We start from the raw sequence: 21,640 nt of genomic DNA on the forward strand, positions 1-21,640 counted from the left end.
CCTCTCCGCTGACTCATCGCAGACCAGGTGAGCGACCCCCTGCTTTTACCCAATTCTTTTCCTAAGTGCCATTCACCCAGATCCCTCCAGGCTTGTCCCTGCTTGAAACAGACACGCCCAGGCAGGGAGGAGCTCCCTGAATCTGGGTACAGGCCACTCTTCCTTCCGTTCCCGGCGACCGATCTGCCAGGAGGTGAGTGATTCACTGCTCTTACCCAACTCCCTATCAAAGCCCCATCCATCCCGATCTCCCTGGGCCTGCTCCTGCTTGGGATAGACCTGCCCAGGCAGTGAGGAACCCCCAGAGCCTGGAAACACCCCTCTCTTACTTCCTGTCCTGCCCCCACACACCCGATCCCTGTGGAGGCCTAACTCCTTCAGAGTGAGGAGACTACGAGGAGAGGCAAGACCATCCAGAGCTTCGGACATTGAATTCCTGGCCCACACACACTACAGAGTAACAAGAGGAGATAGAGAGATCTCTATCTATGGGAAGAAGACAGAATAAGAACTTGCTCAACAACAGAAAGACCAATATGACACCACCAGAATCTAGGGACTCCACTCCAGCAAGACCTGAAAAGCCCAACATAGTGCATGAAGAAGAGATGGACTTCAAAAATTATATCAGCAAGATGATAGAGACATTCAAAGAGGAAACAAGAAAATCCCTTAAAGAAATAGAAGAAAAAGCAAGCAAAAAATTACACGAAATGGAGGAAAAGACAAACCAAAAAATTCAAGAAATAAACAAATCTCTTAAAGAAGCTAAAGAAACCCAAGATAAAACAACCAAACAAGTGAAGGAAGCTCTTGAAACAGTTCAAAGCATGAAAGCTGAATTAGACACAGTAAAGAAAACACAGAGGCAATGCTGGAAATGGAAAGACTGGATAAACGATCAGGATCTAAAGACATGAGTATAACTAATAGAATCCAAGAGACAGAAGAGAGAATCTCAGCTATTGAAGACTCGCTAGAGGATATACATTCATCAACCAAAGAAAACCTCAAGTCCAACAAATCCCTAACACAAAATATCCAGGAAATATGGGACACCATGAAAAGACCAAACCTAAGAATAATAGGTGTAGAAGAAGGTGAAGAAACACTGCTCAAAGGTACAGAAAACATATTCAACAAAATCATAGAAGAAAACTTCCCCAACCTACAGAAAGATATGCCTATGAAAGTACAAGAAGCTTATAGGACACCAAACAGACTGGACCACAAAAAGAAGTCCCCCCGACACATAATAATCAAAACTCCAAATCTACAGAATAAAGAAAAAATATTAAGAGCAGCAAAGGAAAAAGGCCAAGTAACATATAAAGGCAAACCAATTAGAATCACACCTGACTTCTCAATGGAAACTCTGAAAGCCAGAAGGTCTTGGATAGATACCCTACAAGCACTAAGGGAGCATGGATGTCAACCCAGACTACTGTACCCAGCAAAACTTTCAATCATTATAGATGGAGAAAACAAGATATTCCATGACAAAAACAGATTTAAACAATACATATCCACAAATCCAGCACTACAGAAGGTTCTGGAAGGAAAACTCCAACCCAAGGAACATAACTACATGCACAAAAACACAGGCAATAGATAATCTAATTTTGCCAAACATAAAAAAAGCAGGAGGGCAAAATCCACACACAATGACACCACCAACAATAAATCCAAACCAAACAAGAACCAACGAACAATGGACATTAATATCCCTAAATGTCAACGGACTTAACTTACCCATAAAAAGATATAAGCTAACAGAATGGATGCGAAGACAGAATCCATCCTTCTGCTGTTTACAAGAAACACACCTTAACTTCAAAGACAGGCGATACCTCAGAGTAAAAGGATGGGAAAAGATTTTCCAATCAAATGGCCTCAAGAAACAAGCAGGTGCAGCAATCCTAATATCTAACAAATTGGACTTTAAACTAAAATCAATCAAAAGAGATGAAGAAGGGCATTTCATACTCATCACAGGAAAAGTCCATCAAGATGAAATCTCAATCCTGAACATCTATGCTCCAAATATGAAGGCACCCACATTTGTGAAAGAAACATTACTAAAGCTCAAACCACACATAAAACCACACACACTTATAGTAGGAGACTTCAACACCCCCCTTACGCCACTAGACAGGACCACCAGACAGAAATTTAACAAAGAACAAAGGACCTGCAAGAAGTTATGACACAACTGGGGTTAACGGATATCTATAGAGCATTCCATCCAAACTCAAAAGAATATACCTTCTTCTCAGCACCACATGGCACCTTCTCCAAAATTGACCACATAGTAGGCAACAAAGCAAACCTCCACAGTTACAAAAGAATTGAAATAACCCCCTGTATCTTATCAGACCACCATGCATTTAAGCTAGAATTCAGCAACAATACTAATGGCAGAAAACCTGCAAACTTTTGGAAAATGAATAACACCCAATTGCACCATTCTTGGGTTGAGGAAGAAATAAGAAAACAAATTAAAGACTTCCTAGAATCTAATGACAATGCAGACACAACATACCCCAACTTATGGGACACTCTGAAAGCAGTGCTAAGAGGGAAGTTCATAGCACTAAGTGCCCACATGAAGAAACTGGAGAAAAGTCACATTAGAGAACTGACAGAACAACTGAAAGCACTAGAGCAAAAAGAAGCAAACTCACCAAGGAGGAGTAGACGCCAGGAAATAATCAACCTGAGAGCTGAAATCAATAAAGTAGAAACTAGGAAAACATTACAAAGAATCAATGAAACAAAGAGTTGGTTCTTTGAGAAGATCAACAAGATAGACAAACCTCTAGCCAAACTAACCAAAAGGCAGAGAGAGAGCACACTAATTAACAAAATCAGAAATGAAAAGGGGGATATAACAATGGACACTGTGGAAATCCAGAGAATCTTTAGGTCATACTTTGAAAATCTGTACTCCACAAAATTCAAAATGGACAGTTTCCTGGATAAATATCACTTACCAAAATTAAATCAAGATCAGATAAACAGTTTAAATCAACCCATAACCCCTAATGAAATAGAAGCAGTCATCAAAAGCCTGCCAACCAAAAAAAGCCCAGGACCAGATGGCGTCACTGCAGAATTCTACCAGAAATTCAAATAAGAGCTGATACCAATACTTCTCAAACTGTTCCTCACAATAGAAGCAGATGGGATATTACCAAACTCTTTCTACGAGGCTACAATCACTTTGATACCCAAGCCACACAAAGATAAGACTAAGAAAGAGAACTACAGACCGATATCCCTCATGAACATTGATGCTAAAATACTCAATAAAATATTGGCTAATCGAATCCAAGAACATATCAGAAAAATCATCCACCACGATCAAGTAGGCTTCATCCCAGGGATGCAAGGATGGTTCAACATACGAAAAACCATTAATGTAATCCACCATATAAACAAACTGAAAAAGAAAAACCACATGATCATCTCACTAGATGCTGAAAAAGCCTTTGACAAAATCCAACATCCCTTCATGATAAAGATCTTGGAGAGAATAGGAATAACAGGAACATATCTAAACATGATAAACGCGATATACACCAAACCAATAGCCAACATCAAACTAAATGGAGAGAAACTCGAAGCTTTTCCTCTAAAATCAGGAACAAGACAAGGATGTCCACTCTCTCCATACCTCTTCAATATTGTACTTGAAGTTCTAGCTAGAGCAATAAGACAAGAACAGGGGATCAAAGGGGTACAAATTGGAAAGGACGATGTCAAACTTTCACTATTTGCAGATGACATGATAGTCTACATAAGTGACCCGAAAAACTCTACCAGGAAACTCCTAAAGCTGATAGACACCTTCAGCAAGGTAGCAGGATACAAAATTAACTCAAAAAAATCTGTAGCCCTACTGTATACAGATGATAAACTCAATGAGAAAGAAATCATGGAAACATCACCTTTCACAATATCCACAAGCAACATAAAATATCTGGGGGTAACACTAACCAAAAAAGTGAAAGACCTGTACAATAAGAACTTTGAGACTTTAAAGAAAGAAATTAAAGAAGATACCAGAAAGTGGAAAGATCTCCCGTGCTCTTGGATAGGCAGAATTAACATAGTAAAAATGGCAATCCTACCAAAAGCAATCTACAGATTCAACGCAATCCCCATCAAAATCCCAACACAGTTTTTCACAGACATTGAAAGAACAATACTCAACTTTATATGGAAAAATAAAAAACCCAGGATAGCCAAAACAACTCTTTACAATAAAAGATCTTCTGGAGGCATCACCATCCCTGACTTCAAGCTCTACTATAGAGCCATAGTTCTGAAAACAGCTTGGTATTGGCACAAAAATAGACAGATAGACCAATGGAATAGAATTGAAGACCCAGATATTAACCCACGCACCTATGAACACCTTATTTTTGACAAAGGTGCTAAATCCATACAATGGAAAAAAGATAGCATCTTCAACAAATGGTGCTGGCACAATTGGATTCGGACATGCAGAAAATTGCAGATTGATCCGTACCTGTCACCATGCATGAAACTTAAGTGCAAATGGATCAAAGATCTCTCCATAAATCCAGTCACAGTGAATCTTCTAGAAGAGAAAGTGGGAATAACCCTTGAACAAATTGGCACAGGAGAACGATTCCTGAACATCACACCAGAAGTACAGACACTGAGGTCTGCAATCAATAAATGGGACCTTCTGAAACTGAGAAGCTTCTGTAAGGCAAAGGACACAGTCAGTAAGACAAAACGACCACCCACAGAATGGGAAAAGATCTTCACTAGCCCCACATCTGACAGAGGACTGATTTCCAAAATATACAAGGAGCTCAAGAAGCTAGCCACCAAAACACCATACAATGAAATTAAAAAGTGGGGTGCAGAACTAAACAGAGATTTTTCAACAGAGGAATCTGAAATGGCTGAAAGACACTTAAGAAAGTGCTCAAAATCCTTGGCCATCAGAGAAATGCAACTCAAAACAACTCTGAGATACCACCTCACACCTGTCAGAATGGCTAAAATCAAAAATACCAATGACAACCTATGCTGGAGAGGTTGCGGAGAAGAAGGAACACTCCTCCATTGCTGGTGGGAGTGTGAACTTGTAAGACCACTTTGGAAATCAGTATGGCAGTTGCTCAGAAAAATGGGAATCAATCTACCTCAAGATCCAGCCATTCCTCTCTTGGGTATATACCCAAATACTGCATGTCCATACAACAAGGACATATGTTCAACCATGTTCATAGCAGCATTGTTTGTAATAGCCAGAACCTGGAAGCAACCTAGATGCCCCTCAACTGAAGAATGGAAAGAGAAAATGTGGTACATTTATACAATGGAATGCAGAAAAATGCAATGGAATCTTGAAATTCGCAGGAAATGGATGGAACTAGAAGAAACCATCCTGAGTGAAGTAACCCGATTGAGTTACAAAAAGACAAACATGGTATGTACTCACTCATATATGGTTTTTAGACATAGAGCAAAGGTTTACCAGCCTATAATCCTCTTCCCCAAAGAAACTAGAAATCATGAATGACTCTAAGGGATAAATGGACCCCAGGAATGGGAAGTGGCATAAACTCCCGAGCTAATTGAGAGCATGAGGGTAGGGGAGTGGGTGCTGCCACAATAAGAGCACAAGAAGAAGAGTAGAGGAGAAGAAATGGAGGAGCAGATATAGTGAGTTGGGGGAAGAATAGAGGAGAGAGAGCAGGATGAGAGATACCATATCAGAGGAAGCCACTATAGGTCCAAGAAGAGATCTGGAACTAGGAAGATCTCCAGAGACCTACAAGGATGACACGATCTGACAGTCCGGGCAGTGGAGGAGAGGATGGCCTAGAAGCCCTTCCCCTAGAATGAGATTAATGACTACTCTCTATGCTATCCTAGAGTCCTCATCCAGTGGCTGATGGAAGCAGAGACAGACATCCACAGAAATACACTGAGCTGAAATCTGGAACTTAGTTGAAGAGAGGGAGGAATGAAGAACGAAGGGGTCTGTACCAGGTTGGAGAAACCCACAGAAACAGTTGGCCTGAAAAAGGGAAAGCATATCGACCCCAGATGCTCTTTGGGAGGCCAGTACGGGACTAATCCAGCCCCCTGATCATGGATGCCAATGGGGAGGCCCCTGCACTCTTGGGAGCCTCCGGAGGTGGACTGGCATTTTGCCCTGGTGTGTGTGGGGGGACTTCGAGAGCCCATCCCACTTGAAGGGATGCACTCTGTCTCTGAACACATGGGAGGGGCCTAGGCCCAGCACAGGAAGAATTGGTGGACTTGGTGGAGCCCCGGTTGGGGGCCCTACCCTGCCTGGGGAGTGGTGGGTGGATGGGGTGGGGGGTAGGTTGGAGGTGGGGGAGAAGGAATGGGGGTGAGGGGAGGGAGAGGGAGAGGGGAATTACATGTGAAACAAGCCTGTTCCCTAACTTGAATTAATAAGAAGAAGAAGAAAAAGAAAAAAAAAAAACCTTTAATATCTATGGACTCAATTCCCCAATAAAAAGTTATAGAGTAATAGTTTTTATAAAAAAAATAATAGATCTTTTTGTGGCCCCCCAAAAATATACCTCACCATCAATGATAAATATTACTTTAAGCTAAAAACTGAGAAAATAAGTATTCCAAGCAAATAGAGCTAAGAAGCAAGCAGGTGTAACTCTTATAAAATCTGATTAAATAGGTTTCATAACTAAAACTAGTTAGAGATATAAGAAGGGTCACTAGATATTCATTAAAGAATAGTAAAACAAGAGGATTATTACGGTTTCAAACATATATGCATCAAAAACTACTGTACCCATTTAATAAAAGAACTACTATTATATCTAAAATTATAGATTAACCCTAACATAGCACAGTGTTCCTCTAAGTTTACTTTAGTGATATATTTATGATTTATTAAAGGTTGATTGAGGATTCAGAAAATCAATGTCAACCTGAAACTATAGAGATCTGGCAGTGGTGATACACACCTTTAATCCCAGCAGCCAGAAACTAGGAGTTGGTGGGACACACCTTTAATCCTAGGACTCAGGATTAAGAGATAGTCAAAGGCCACCCAGATCCACACAAGATTGAATCAGTCTAAAAGAGAATTATAACTCCACCTTTAATTCCAACATTTGAGAAGTATATCAGACAGAACCAAGGTCTCAGTAGAGGTGTTAATTTTCCAGCCACACTGAGGAGAGGCAGAAGTTTGAGACTTGCTGGAGAGCTCTTGCATGGATCAGCCCTTTCAGCCTGACCTAGAGGTGAGAGTCAGTGGCAAGTGCTTTGCTTTTCTGATATTCAGCTGGAAGCTTGATCCCCAGCATCAGTCTCTGGGTCTTTTATTTTTCATGTTACAGTATACTACATCTGTCTGAGTTCTTTCCAATTGGAGGAAACCCATGCCTGATACGCTAAACCTAGCTAATTATCCTATCATTGGGGAGGGATCATACCCCAGAAGAGAGCCTGCTGCTATTATAGAGGTAGGGGTGTGTGTGTGTGTGTGTGTGTGTGTGTGTGTGTGTGTGTGTGTGTGTGTGTGTTCTAAATATGTATTCATATCCATAGCTAACTGTATCTCTCACCATCCATCAAAGAATCTTAGTGTAGCAGAAAGTGGGTACTACAGAGACTCACAACTGGTTACAATGTAAAAAATAAGTGTCTGTGAGATGCCCAGCCCTAATTGGAATATCTATAACATGACTCTTACAACAAAAGCTCAAGGAAAATCACAGAAGAGGGGATGAAAACACTGTAGGAATCAGAGGACCTGAATGTCTTATGTGATATACTACCTTCTATGAAATCTCAATAGTGTGGTTTCTAAACAAGACCTGAATAATGACCACAACATATCAGTCAACATACCAATGTAAATGCGGGAAATTTTACAAGGTCTCCATCCCCAGGTGACCTGTTCCAACAGTCAATGGCTGTTTTGTGGTTGAGAATCACAAGTTTTCTTAAGTGACAAGTTCCCTGAAAGATTATCCAACCCAATACACAACAATAACCATTATAGAGAAGGGGCTCAAGAATTTCCATATGTGGGAAAGATGGGAGGAGCTGGAAGGGAGAGAGAATGGGGTGGTAATTTGTAAATATAATTCTCATGAATGAAATTGTTAAAAAATGATCAGAAATTTCTATTTCAATTTAGCAATCAAAAACAATTTAATGACATTTTATGAAAGTGTTCAATATATTTAAACAAAATGGAAAGTGAAGGCTGTTTATGTTCAGATGGGGTTTCTCATAAAACTCTAATTTTAGACTGCAAAACTCAGAAAAGAAAGGGGTTGATACCTCTATATAAGTCACAGTACTCTAAAATGTGACACGTCTGAGGAATTTAAGCTTTATCTACTACCTTGTTTTTTTCTAAATTACTTGCACAGCATTTGTGCATGTAATCATAGCTTTTAGGCAGTAAAAGGGTCATGACAGGCAACATTCCTTTTATTACTGCCTCATCACACACTTTAACCACATCATTTCCTTGACTGGCTGTTCTGTTTGGTGCTAAATCACTAAACCAAGGGCATCACTGTCTCAGGTGTGCATATGGAGCTCATTTATCTGCTCTGCAGCTGCATTTGAATACATAATAGTGTCTCTTTCTGTTCTGTTCTTGTACCTCTTCTAGCAAAACCCCAAAACTCCAGTTTAGTAATACTAGTTCTTTTACTCAATACTTTTGGGATTCTACTGAGGATACATGCACAAATCACAGAGCTGGAATTAGTAGACTAAGATTTAAAACTCATTTTTACTCCTACTTGAGGTAATAAAATTTCTCTGAAACATTTAAGCAAATGCAATATCTATCAGACATATGTGCTGTGGTATTCACATGAGCCATGAAAGCTATCCATGCCTAGTATAAGAATTAATACATTACATACTGATGACCTAATAATTAAAAACACATATACTGAGAAAAATAAGGAGGCAGTCTGCCTTTCCCTACAAAACATCCATTCCTTTCATTATGTAACAATCCATAATTTAATTATAGTTTACATCTTATGACAGAAACTCCCTACTTATCAATTATGAGCTTATGGAAAGCTTTGTGTTGTGAATAAGACACTGCAAGCATCCCTGGGGTGTTCATTCTAAAATAAACAGCTATTTAATATGAAGAATGTTATGAAGCAGTATGCTCATATTACTGTAGGGCAGTCTATAATCAATTAACAAAAATTATTCAGCCCATCTTGCCTAGTGTTGAATAACTTTCCTGAGGAAGAAATGAACAGACGTCTGTTCTCCCCAGATAGAATGTCAACAACAGTCTGAAGAAATTATTCCACTAGTTTAGTAAACCACCAATTTTATTGGATTTACTCACAGAAACATTGCTGAGGGGTTATTTTCAGGAATACAGGCGGTCCAAAGACTGCCTCAGCTCCTAGAAGCCCACTTCCATAAATGGTGACAGTTCCTGAATCCCTTGAGATCTCTGCAAATCTCGAAAGCAGCTTGGCCAGTTGGGCACTCTCCTAGCATTTTTAAAGAGGTCTTATAGCCTGGGTCATTTGACCTTTGAGTGTTGTAAATTTCAGGAGCTTCCTAAGCTTAGTAAGTCTGATTAACTTTCTAACCCTTACTAATTTCACTTCTCCCTTCTGCAGGGAATGTTTCAATTTCTAGGGAATAGCTACAGTATTTGTAGTCTTGCTGTGTTCAGAAGGCAGACTTAAACCATTGGAAAAAATACTCTACCAAAAGAAAGTCTGACTCTACCGCAAGTCTTTTCTTAGGTTTAATGCCAAATTTCAGATTAAAACATTGTTTTTATTAAGATGAAAAAAAGATGACATAATTATTAAAATTTTAGTGTAGAGACCAGTTATTTTGAGAATCTAGTACTTGAACAGGAAGACTGATCATGCTAATGTATGAACACAGCAGATAAAAGTCACAGGCTTCTGAACTCAAATTTAAATGCCCAAGACTCTTAGGGAAACATCTGTCAACAACCTTCTTCCTATTGGGTTATATTCATGGCAGCTATTGTACCCAGTATTTATTTATGTTTGAATCATTTCTTACCTATGAATATGACAATTGACCAGGTGGTGGTGGCAGACATCTTTAATTCCAGCATTCAGAAGGCAGAGACAGGTAGATCTCTATGAGCTCCAGGCCAGTCTGGTCTAGGAAGCAAGTCCCATGACAGTCTGGGCTACACAGAGAAACCCTGTCTCAAAAAACAAAAAACTAAACAAACAAAAAATAATAATAATAATTGAACTCACTATTCTTATGCATCAGCCTCAGTATAGTCTACCTAACTTTTATAAGTTCTTTAAAGTCTTACTATAATTTAATCCTTTGAATGAACTTGATTTTGAGATCTTTGAATTATAACTACCTTAGGCTTATACAGGAGTCAGGCTGTCAATTATACAACCATAAAAATATCTAATTTTATCTGCTGAATAAAATCACATTCTGGCATGGAATGATGTCATCATTGTGGCCATTCACAATATAAATTGTATTGAACAAAAACAGTGAGTGATCTCTTTCTTTGTTTGCTAGATATAAGAGCAGTGTAGATTTTAATTGTTGATCAAAAGAGTGTATAAAGACTTTTGTTTTGATACAGAAAAAACATCCCTGTATCACTGTAAGAAATATGTCCATATCCTCCTACATGCTTATCTTTCAAATCATTTTCTTTTTATTTTATCTATATTTTCAGAAGCCAAAGGCCTTGAAGGCATTGCTTAGCTCCAGATATATTACAATGTGATTATTATATATTATTTTGTATAAATTATAACTATATATTTTTAAAAAATGACTAATTCAAATCAAGAATAGATCAGTGGTAAAGATGAATATTAGTTTGTTATCAAAGCAATTCAAGTGTTATAACAAGTTGTTAGGATAAAGTACATAGGGGACCTTGGTGGATTCCATGGCAGGCAAGGGTGGCCGAGGCAGAGGGACAAACATGCCAGGCAGATAGAGCGTAAGTAAGAAGTTTCATTAGAAAAGGAAGTGGTGGAGGAAAGAAAAAAGAGGTAAAGAGTCACAGAGACACAGAGAGGCCAGAAGAGAAGAGGGAGACAGGAAAAGTCCTGCCTGTCCCAGGGAAACAGTAAGAAAGAGAGCAGGAAAGAGAGTGTAAGTGGGCTGGAGACTTTCTTTTAAAGGGGTCCTTTGCACCTGCATGCTGACCAGAGAACTCCCTGAGTGCATTGTGCCAGTTGACAGGAGCAGGCCAGCATAATAGCTGAATCCTTACACAAATGACTTAATTAAATTGTTGGACAACAATGTTCTGAGAGTCTACCAGTCAAAGCACACCTGTGCATGTTCAATGCTCAAAGAGAAATTAGCTAAGAATGAATTAAATGTTAATGTATGCAAGTATATGCTTGGGAAAGACTAAGTGGCTATCATATTTGGAAAAGCATATATAATAATAGTACATATTGATATGAAATGCATAATTTTAATTACATTTTTGTAAACACTGCTAAAATAGTCTATATTTTAGAAAATTACTTTTCTGTCATTATAGATTCTTTTTTAGAAATTATTTTATTTAATTTTAATTAGTTGGTTTTCTATTTGTATAAAAGGTAGTATTCCTTCCTCCTACAGACTTCGTTTGTCCTCCTCTTCCTCTTGATCTCCTCTCTTCCAGCTAGTGCCCTTACTACTTTCATGTTTTGATTTTGCCTGTCAAGTGCAGATGGTTACAGTTGCTGTGTGTTCATGACTGCCACAGATGTGTCACAACCGCAAGAGAGCATTTTATATTATTCTTACAAAACTCTCACTCCCAGATTCTTTCCGCTCCTCTTTTACAGTGTGTCCTCAGCCTTGTAGCAAGTGTTAAAAAGTGTGCCGTGTAATTGAACAGATCACTCTCAAAAGCAGGAACATACTAAGATTATAAATATTTAATAACCTGTCTAACATCCTCAGCCATCAGGAAAATGCGAAAACAACTTTGAGATTATGTCTAACCCCAGTAACATTAGTCATTGTCAAGAAAACAAATGACAGCAAATACTGGTAACGATGTTGGGAAGGGAACCCTTGCTAACTGTTGATGGGAATATAAACTGGTACAGTCATTATGAAAACCAGAATGGAGATTTCTTCAAAAGCTAGAACAAAATCTACCATATTGACCCAAATATACTCCTCTTGGCCATGTACTCAAAGGTCCCTGTGTATACCATGATGAAGGTAGCTGAGTACACATGCTTGTTGCTGCCCCAGACACAATGGCTAAAAAAGTGAAATCAGCCTAGATTTCTACCACTTCATGAATGGATAACGAAAATGTGGTCCTTTTTGTTGTTGTGTTTTTTCAAGACAGGGTTTCTTTGTGTAGCTTTGTAGACCAGGCTGGGCTTGAACTAAAAGAGGTCTGCCTGCCTCTGCCTCCCGAATGCTGGGATTAAACGTGTGCACCACTACAGCACAAAATGAAATTATAAAATTTTAGGGATATGGGTGGAACTGGAAAATACTATACTGAGTGAGGTAAATCAGACCCCCAAAAAGCAAATACTTCTTATTCTCTGTCATAGGTGGATTTTAGATGAATAGTTTTAGATTCATATATTTATTCTAGAGTGAGTATCTACATGGGAGTAGAAGCAAGAAAAGATGTCTCAGGGAAAATGATGAGAGAACTGAAAAAAGAGGGATAATAAGTGTTATATGGAAATAGACATGGGGAAGAATGCTAGAGGAAGAAAATTTAAATGGAGATAGGGTAGGACATTCAGGAAAACTGGGAGTGAGAGCAAGGCCAACCAAAACTAAGAGCATAGGTGCAAAACTACACAGGTTCCTATTACCTTATAGGCAAACTAAAACTTGCATTTCTTTACTTGTTTGATTTATTTAAAAAGCAGGCTGTACAGGGCTTCCTTGCATGGGAAAAATAAGGCTGTGCCATAGAAACTATAGGATATCAAACAAAAATTTTAGTGCAGAGTATAGTACATCTCCCTTTGAGTTGTTTGCCAGGATATCCATAAAGGATTCCAAAACAATATAGCTATTAGAGCTAGATAGTAAGACTCTAGTGATGGGAACAATACATGCTTTAAATGCAGACACAAACACACACACACAAAAAAAAGAAAGAAAACCCAAGATGGGACTGAAATAAGACTTCTTCCCTGGTGGTTAACATTCATAGCACTAGAAGACATTCTGCAAAAATATTGAAAAAAAAAGCACCAAAAATCTTGCCTGGTGTAAGATTGACCTGCACAAAAAGATATACCCACTATTGGAATAAATAGTAGTATGACTGATCCTGAGACCTGAAGCCCATTTCCTGGGAAGGATGACATGGTGGGTACATAGAGCCTATGCAGACACTATGGAGGAAGCTTCTCCTGGTGTTTTGCTAAGTGGGAATGAATTTAAACTGCCTTCTAAGTACTTATGTTTATGCCAAAAGACTTGTGAGGCACTCGTCCTCAGGCAGAGAATCCTCTTTTGGCAGCAAAAAGTGGTCAAATCAGAGGCTCATAACTCATCCAAGTGCTAAGAATAAAGGCTGTTGAATGTTTAGCCCTGAATAGAAAATAAGTTATAAGAGCTAATGGTATTTCTGTGGCATTTTTCCTGATTTTGGAGTTCACATATAGAAGATGGATATGGGATGAACCTCAGGGGAGAGCATTTTCCTTGCATATATGAGGCCCTGGGTTCAATACCCACAACCACATATACAAAAAGAGTAATGTACAAGGTTACCAAAATACAAATTTTAATGGGGAATTGAAGAAAAAGCTACTAATTGTGCTGAATGTTGTTGAAAATTTACCATTGTTGAAAACTAGGGGCAATATTTATAACCAAGTATCTACATAGATCTATTACAGTACTATTTCATGGATTGATTCAAAGAAATAAAGTTTGAGAAAACAATTTTAACTCATAATCATATTAGTTGTGGGATGTTGGGGAATAAATATGCTTCAGGCATCTGCACTTCACCTTCCTCATTTACACAATAGATATCATGGTCTTACTAATGCTAGTCAGCGAAGATAAATGAGTCAATAACTGTGAACAACCTAAAAAAGTACATCAAATATAGTGAAGTGTGTGTGTGTGTGTGTGTGTGTGTGTGTGTGTGTGTGTGTGTGTGTGTATTAAATAAAGAGCATATAGCTTGTGAGATTAGTGAATTAAAAATAGGATGGGGTAAATTTCATGTGTTTAGAGACTGTGATACCACAGAACATTACTGAAGATGAGATGCACTTACAGAATTTATCAATATTAATAGTGAGATAAGCTTCCTAATTGTTCCCAGATAATTAAACCAACCAATGAGAGAAAGCAAGAAAGGGAAGCAACTGAACAAAGTGAAAGATAAAGAATAAATTGTCCAAGACTGATGCTTGTAATTTAGATATTTGGCAACAAGTTGGCCTGCTGCAGAGCCAAACATTATAGGGAATAAAACCTGCTGTACCAAAACCAGACATAGCTAAGCATTCAGGAAGTTGGTTTTGGCAAGATACTAAGACTGGGTAAGGGCCAGAAGCTACCTTATGGACTCACTAGTGAGTGTCCTAAACATTTACTATTAGTAGAGAATAATCTTGTGAAGCAGCTGAAGGCTGGAGGTTTACATTCTATCCACCACCATGCTATAGCTACAAAGCTTGTGACCAAGGTATGGCTTGAGCTTCATGTGCTTGGCTGGGGTTTTCTTATTCAAGAAAGTTGGAAACTTCATAATTCCAGAGCCCTCATCTGACTGCAAAAGATGTTTTGTTCCCACAAATTTTTTACCCTAGGATGCAAGAGGAAGAAGGAAACATTCTATCTGTAGCTCTTGTGTTTGAGATTTCCTACTTGGGTGCTTCCAGTCTTATGATTTGTCCTTGTTTGCTAGACATATCTTTAAGAATAAAAAGACCTTTATATCATCCATCATTTATGAAAATATTAAAATGTAAGAGACATAGAGTTTCCCCATAGTATTAGGGTAGCGTTATTCTAGGCTATGACCATCTCTACATTATAGTAAAAACTCAAAAATCCTGCCAGTTAGCTCTTTCTGTTGCTGTGGTGAAGCATTATGACCAGGCAACTAATAAAAGAACTTATTTGGGCTTATAGTTCCAGAAGGTTATGGTCCATCATGGTGGAGAGCATGGAAGCAAGTGGAAGGCATGGTGGCATGAGCAGGAAGTTGGGAGCTCACATCTTAAACTACATTCTCGAAGCACAGAGTGAACTGAAAATGACCCGAGTCTTCAAACTCCTAAAGCCTTCCTCTAATGAAGTATCTCCCAACAAGGCTGAAACTTGTCCCAACCTCCTGAACCACTCCACTCAGTGCCACAAACTGGGACCAAATGTCCAAACACATAAGCCCATGTGGAGCATTCTCACTTAAATATCACAGATACCAAATACAAAGGAATCTTGCTAAGCTGTTGGACTTAACTAGAGACTATAAAATCAGTCATACAAGTTTTAATGCAAACAAGAAATAAATGGGGGAAATGAAAGGATGGAAGAGATAGGAAATGAAAAGATAAATGTAAAAAGACAAAGGCAAACTATGTAAGGGAAACTCCTGCCTGTAGAAAGGATTCTAGATTGAAGAAGACTCCATGAAATTTTATATCTGTTAGTTTTTTAAGTTAGATTCTTGATTTATTTGCATATAGGGAATGCCAATCCAAAGAATTCCTTGAGAATGAAGCTCTGGCCTGATTGTGCTGTGTGAGTTTATTCAGCCATCTATCTTTTCATGCAGCAAATAATCCTGAAGTCTTATGATAGCCATGGCATCCTTTTACTGCAGGCAAACAAACTGTTGAAGATACTGGTTTCGTGTATTAAAAACACTTTATTTTTAAGAGAATGTAAATAATAGATTGATGTTTGTGCTTTCATGCACATGTATGCACAATGTGTGCACAAACCCATTATGTGACAGATGATAATGAATGGAGAGAAAAAGAAGACTGACTAAAAGAATAGCTCTGGTATTTTAAATTCAGATGATGCTATCTGAAGAGTTCCCATTGGAAATGTAAATTTTGAGCCAAGTTCTTTAAGAAATGATGGAACTTATTATGTTCTAAGTTAAAGAAATGAGTAGAAAGTGAATGTGAGCAAAGAATAGAATCTTCTCTGAGTAGAAAGTGAGACTCCAGAGCTGGGGAAGAAATTAGGGAGGAAAGTAGAGAGGTGAAGCGGGGCATGTAGGACTCTGGGTGCCATACTGTGGACTCTGCTTTCCATCCAATGACAAGAAATGTCATCAGATCATTTTAAGGTAGAGAATTGGCTACCTGACATCTTAGGAATTTCAGAAAAAAACTAAGTAGGTGTTGTTTAATTGTTAAGCACATGAATTGAAGACTGTGGAGATCATACCAATAGAGGTGTCTCAACCGCAGAGTAAGCACTGGAGGTAATGAGCAGTCCGTGACTCTGGTAATTTTTTTTATATACAGTTAACAGGCTGTGAAGCTAGATTAATAGAATCATGTTATAATGTTTGTAAATACTGAAAAAAGAATGCATCTGTTATTGCTCTCATAACTGTGAATGGCATATTTAATCCTTCATATGAAAATACAAATTGATGCTTATTATTTATGTTTCTATAATATTTCACATTAGATCAGTTGTCTGTGACAAGATCACTCAATCCAAGTTCCAGGCTTTCTAAAAACGTTAAAATATTGAAATGCCAAAAATAAATGACTTGAGGCTGGGGAAATGTCTCTTTTCATAAAAGTTTTACACCACAAGCATGAAGAGCTGAGTTCCAACCCCAGCACCCTTGTTAAAACCTGAGTGGAGTGATTCATTTTCTTATTCCTAACAGTATTAAGAATGCAGGATGTGGGGGCAGATGAATCTCTGAATTACAGGAATCTTTGTTTACATAGAAAGTTCCATCCAGCCTTACATATGGAGAGAGAGAGAGAGAGAGAGAGAGAGAGAGAGAGAGAGAGAGAGAGAGAGAGAGAGAGAGAGTATCCCTGGTCTTCGTAATTCTTCCATTCCTTTTTGTACAATGTTTCCTGAGCCTTTGGTGTAGGGGTTAGGTTGTAGATATATCAGGTGAGTTGGACACTCCTTCTCCAGTATGTTCTCTCCATTTTGAGCAGCTGTGGATTTCTATACTGTTCTCTGTCTGCTGCAAAAAGAAGCTTATTTGATGTGGACTGAAAGTTACACTTATCTATATGGAGGGCAGGACACAGAGGATTTGATGGGTAAGAGAGAAGGTTAGAAGTTATATAAACAGTAACCACAGTGGTCATGTATGGTATTTTTAAACAGAAGTTAAAATTTTCATTGTTTTTTAAATCACTAATTGTACAAAAATGTAACTAGTCACCATAATGAAGCTGATTGGTGACTTCCAGATTGAATGAGAGAACCCACGTCAAAAACTAAGTTGGACAGAAACAGAGGAAGTCTCTTGGAGTCAACCACTGGCCTCCATTCATATACATGTACATTGTACCTACACACACACACACACACACACACACACACACACACACACACACAAATCACACTAAATAAAACATGTTTCAATAAATACATAACTTTAAATGAGAATGGGAATTCAATGCAGTCTATTCTTAGAAATAAGTAAAAGGTAATATATTCAAAACAATGGAGAAACACACTTCTACTTGTTTGGCTGATTAATAGCAAATGAGTCAGCCATTCAGAAGATATATGGATCATTGTCCTAAATGTGACATCCTTAGAAACACTTCTGAATTGTAGAGTTTTTTGTTTGTTTGTTTGTTTCAATTTTTTTCATCCTGACCACATTTCCTCCTCCCTCATCTCTCCACACTTCTGCTGCCCCCCCCCAGTCCACTCCTCCTCTGTTTCTGTTCAGAAAGGAGCAGGCCTACCATGGGTACCAACAAAGCATGGCATATCAAGTTGCAGTAAGACTTAGTACTTTCCCTTGTATTAAGGCTAGGCAAGGTAATCCAGTATGAGAAGTAGATTCCCAAGAGCTAGCCAAAGCTTTAGGGACAGCCCCTGCTCCCTGTGTTAGTGGTCACACAACTAGAGCATTAGCTACCCCAATTGTCATCAGAGAGACTTCATCCAGTAACTGATGCAGAGACCCACAGTCAAACATTAGGCCAAACTCAGGGTATCTTCCTGAAAAGAAGGAGGAAGGATTGTAGGAGCCAGAGGGGTCAAGGACATCACAAGAAAATTCACAGAAACAACTGACCTGATTCATACGACCTCCACAGAGTCTGAACTGAAGGTTTTTTATAGGCACTCCCTACACACACAAACCTGGAGAAACAGGACCTCCTAGCCTGTCATCACAGACTCTTCACTTTCATGGGCTTAGCTTATTTGATTTATCATTTTTCAGCAAATGTCTGGCAGGTACATAAAAGTGAAAAGGTGCAAGGATACCCTGTCCTTTGTGGGAAGAATAGGCCTTATGTGGTAGGCTCTGAAAATTTATGGACTGGGAACGCTACAATTACCCAAGCAGGATATGGTCAGGAAAGCAACCCAGTATTAAAATGCTAATTGTTACCCACAAATATTAATATTAATTCTTGCATGACTCATCTAGAAATAGTGCATTTTATAAGTAAATTATTCACTTACTGAAGGAAGATATATATATATATATTATATATATATAATATATTATATATATATATTGGTTTTTCAGACAGGTTTTCTCTGTGACTTTGGAGGCTCTCCTGGAACTAGCTCTTGTAGACCAGGCTTGTCTCGAACTCACAAAGATCCACCTGTCTTTGCCTCCTGAATGCAGGGATTAAAGGCGTGTGCTACCACCACCTGGCTGATATATTCTTTTTTTTATATATGTCACTTAAGAGATGATTAAGGAAACATACTTTATGGAAATATAAGTAATTCATTCCAATACAACATAAGAAATTATAGGTTCCTGACACCCATCTTACAAAGCTGAGTTAAAACACTGTTAAAGAGAATGTGCACACAAATCTTCATTTCTTCATTTACCTTTTTTCCTTATCACTCTAGTTAATGATTATCCCATTGTCATTACATTAACTGTATACCTTTAAGACCCAGACAATATATAATAGGATTTATCAATGTATGCATTACATGTGGATATCATAATTAATGTATATATAGCTTTCCTTTTGATATTTTCATTATGTAAAACAATCTCTATTATTATGTAAACCCAATTCTTTCATTTAAAATGCCATATGATGAGGCTGGAGAGATGATTGAGCAGTTATGAGCATCTGATGCTCTGGAAGACGACTGTGGACAGAAGTTTCTGTACAGCCTGGTCTGGCAGCCATTTAGTCCAAATAAGCCCACAGAGGCTTATATTAATTATTAACTGCTTGTCCAAAAACTCAGGCTTCTTATTTGGCTATCCTTTTCTTTATTATTAACCCATTTCTATTAATCTGTGTATCTCCATGTGGTCTTGGCTTACTGAGTGATGCCAGACTTCTGGCTTTCTCCACAGCTACATGGATGGCATCTTCTCATGGCTTCTTCTCTGAGTTCCTCTTCCCAGCTTTCTCCTAGTCTTGTAGCCCCACCTATACTTCCTTTCTGGCTGCATCTTGCCTGTCCACTAGTCAAAACAGCTTTATTTATCAACCAATAATAGAAACATATATTCACAGCACACAGAAGAGCATCCACCATCAGAAGTAATGGTCTAGTTCCAAGCACCCTCATAGTGTCTCACAGGTGTGCATTATTCCAGTTCCAGGAGATCTGATTCCTTTTTCTGCACTATGTGAATATTGTAAATGTTTTTCTGCACAATCTATATCTATATCTACATCTATACCTATATCTATACACACATGCAAGTAAAACACATACATATAAAATAAAAATAAATTAATGTTAAAAACCAAATAAAATAAAATGCTGTGTAAAAATGCAATATTTATATTTGCTCAATGGAATAATATCCAACCTCTGACCAGAAGGGAAATCCATCACTGGTAACAGCATGGAAAAACTATAGTCTATACCCAACTGTTGCATAAAGTAAAGCAGACTCAGAGAGATAATTGCCACATGGTCTCACATGTGTTCAAAAGTGAAAATCATATGAATAAAATGTAAACTCTTGGTTACTGGGAGAGGAGGTCAGGGACAGAGCTTAGATCAAAGTTTGTAAAATTTCTCTTAAGAGGTAGTGCATGATTTATGGTACAACGTGGCAACTGATATGCTTGAAAAGTCTCAGAGGATGAGTTCTCATCACATATTGCATGATTACAGGAAGCCATGCTAACATTTGCTTCCTTCATAGTGCACATATCCTTTCAAAGTTATGTTCCATTTAATAAAAAAAAATGCAAGTTTTATTTGCCAGAGATAAAGGTTAAATGCTATGTAGTACTCCATTACTGAAACAACACATTTTTTTCTGTTTATTGCTTTGCCAAAGAGGTATTTTGGATGTTTATCATGGTTTGCTTTTACCAAAGATGCAGTCTTGTACATTTCTAAATGTCCCTTTGTGTATGTGGCAATTGGTTATCTAGGGAGATGGCTGGCTGCGGAATCACTCAGCCTAAGGATATTGAATCTTCTGATTAACTAGAGTCTGGTAAATGAAGAGCCATTTAGACTGTTCCCTGTTGTAGAAGGGAAGTCTTGAAGGACATTGAAGCAGGGCACCAGCATGAACAAATTATGTCTCAGAAATGTCTGGCAGCATATGAAGACTAATTAAGAGTTAGATGAAAATATGTAAAGGCCTGAACTAGGAAGGGCTCAAAGGAGATGGGAAGTAAGGTGAGAGAATTGCCAGAGATGATGGGAACCACAGAGATGGTTGATTTGGCCCCAGTTCTCATTGGACAGTTTCCTGCCACTATCTCTGAGTCTCCTCACATACTTAGTTAAGTTGGTTATCAATTTTTCTCATTCTTCACATATTAACCAACTACTCAGAAACTATTTTTTGGACTTGAATGAAACCATATTACACTATTCAATAATTCCTTATTTGGTGTCAGTGGGATAAATTGGAATCTCTGTAAAAAAATGTAATTTCTCCTGCTTCTGCCTCTCATTTATGTGATTTAGAGGTGATATTAATACTCACCATTAATGTTTATTGAGAAGATATAAAAACAGCTTACCAAGCAGGAACAGAGCATATAGATGCCACCAGCAAGTGCTAGCCGCTGTTATGTTAATACCTAAGTCAACTCAGAAAGTTGGTGGTAGCAAATGTCCTGACCCCTCCAAATACACAGAGATAAGAAAAGTTTGAGTAACTTCTCATTCTCCCCTAGATATTAGTAGATTTGCTGTTTGAAACTGTTCTTTCCAAGGCCTCATGCTGCCTGCTTGGTTTGTCCTTAGCTTTCAGGGTAATTCTCTCTTTTGCTTTCAATCCGAATGAAGTAGCCTGGGGAAAGAAGGGAATTTCTCTTCAAGCAATCATTCTCTTTATGTCACATTTTATCCTAATTGAACTACTTATTTTTGTTCAGAATATAATTCATATATGATTTATACTTTGAAGATCATATTTGTATTTTGTAGGGTAGTTTTGAATTGGTGATTATGCACTTTTAAGACAAGA

Source organism: Cricetulus griseus, chromosome 7 (genome assembly GCF_003668045.3).
Source record: "Cricetulus griseus strain 17A/GY chromosome 7, alternate assembly CriGri-PICRH-1.0, whole genome shotgun sequence".
Classification (NCBI taxonomy): domain Eukaryota; kingdom Metazoa; phylum Chordata; class Mammalia; order Rodentia; family Cricetidae; genus Cricetulus; species Cricetulus griseus.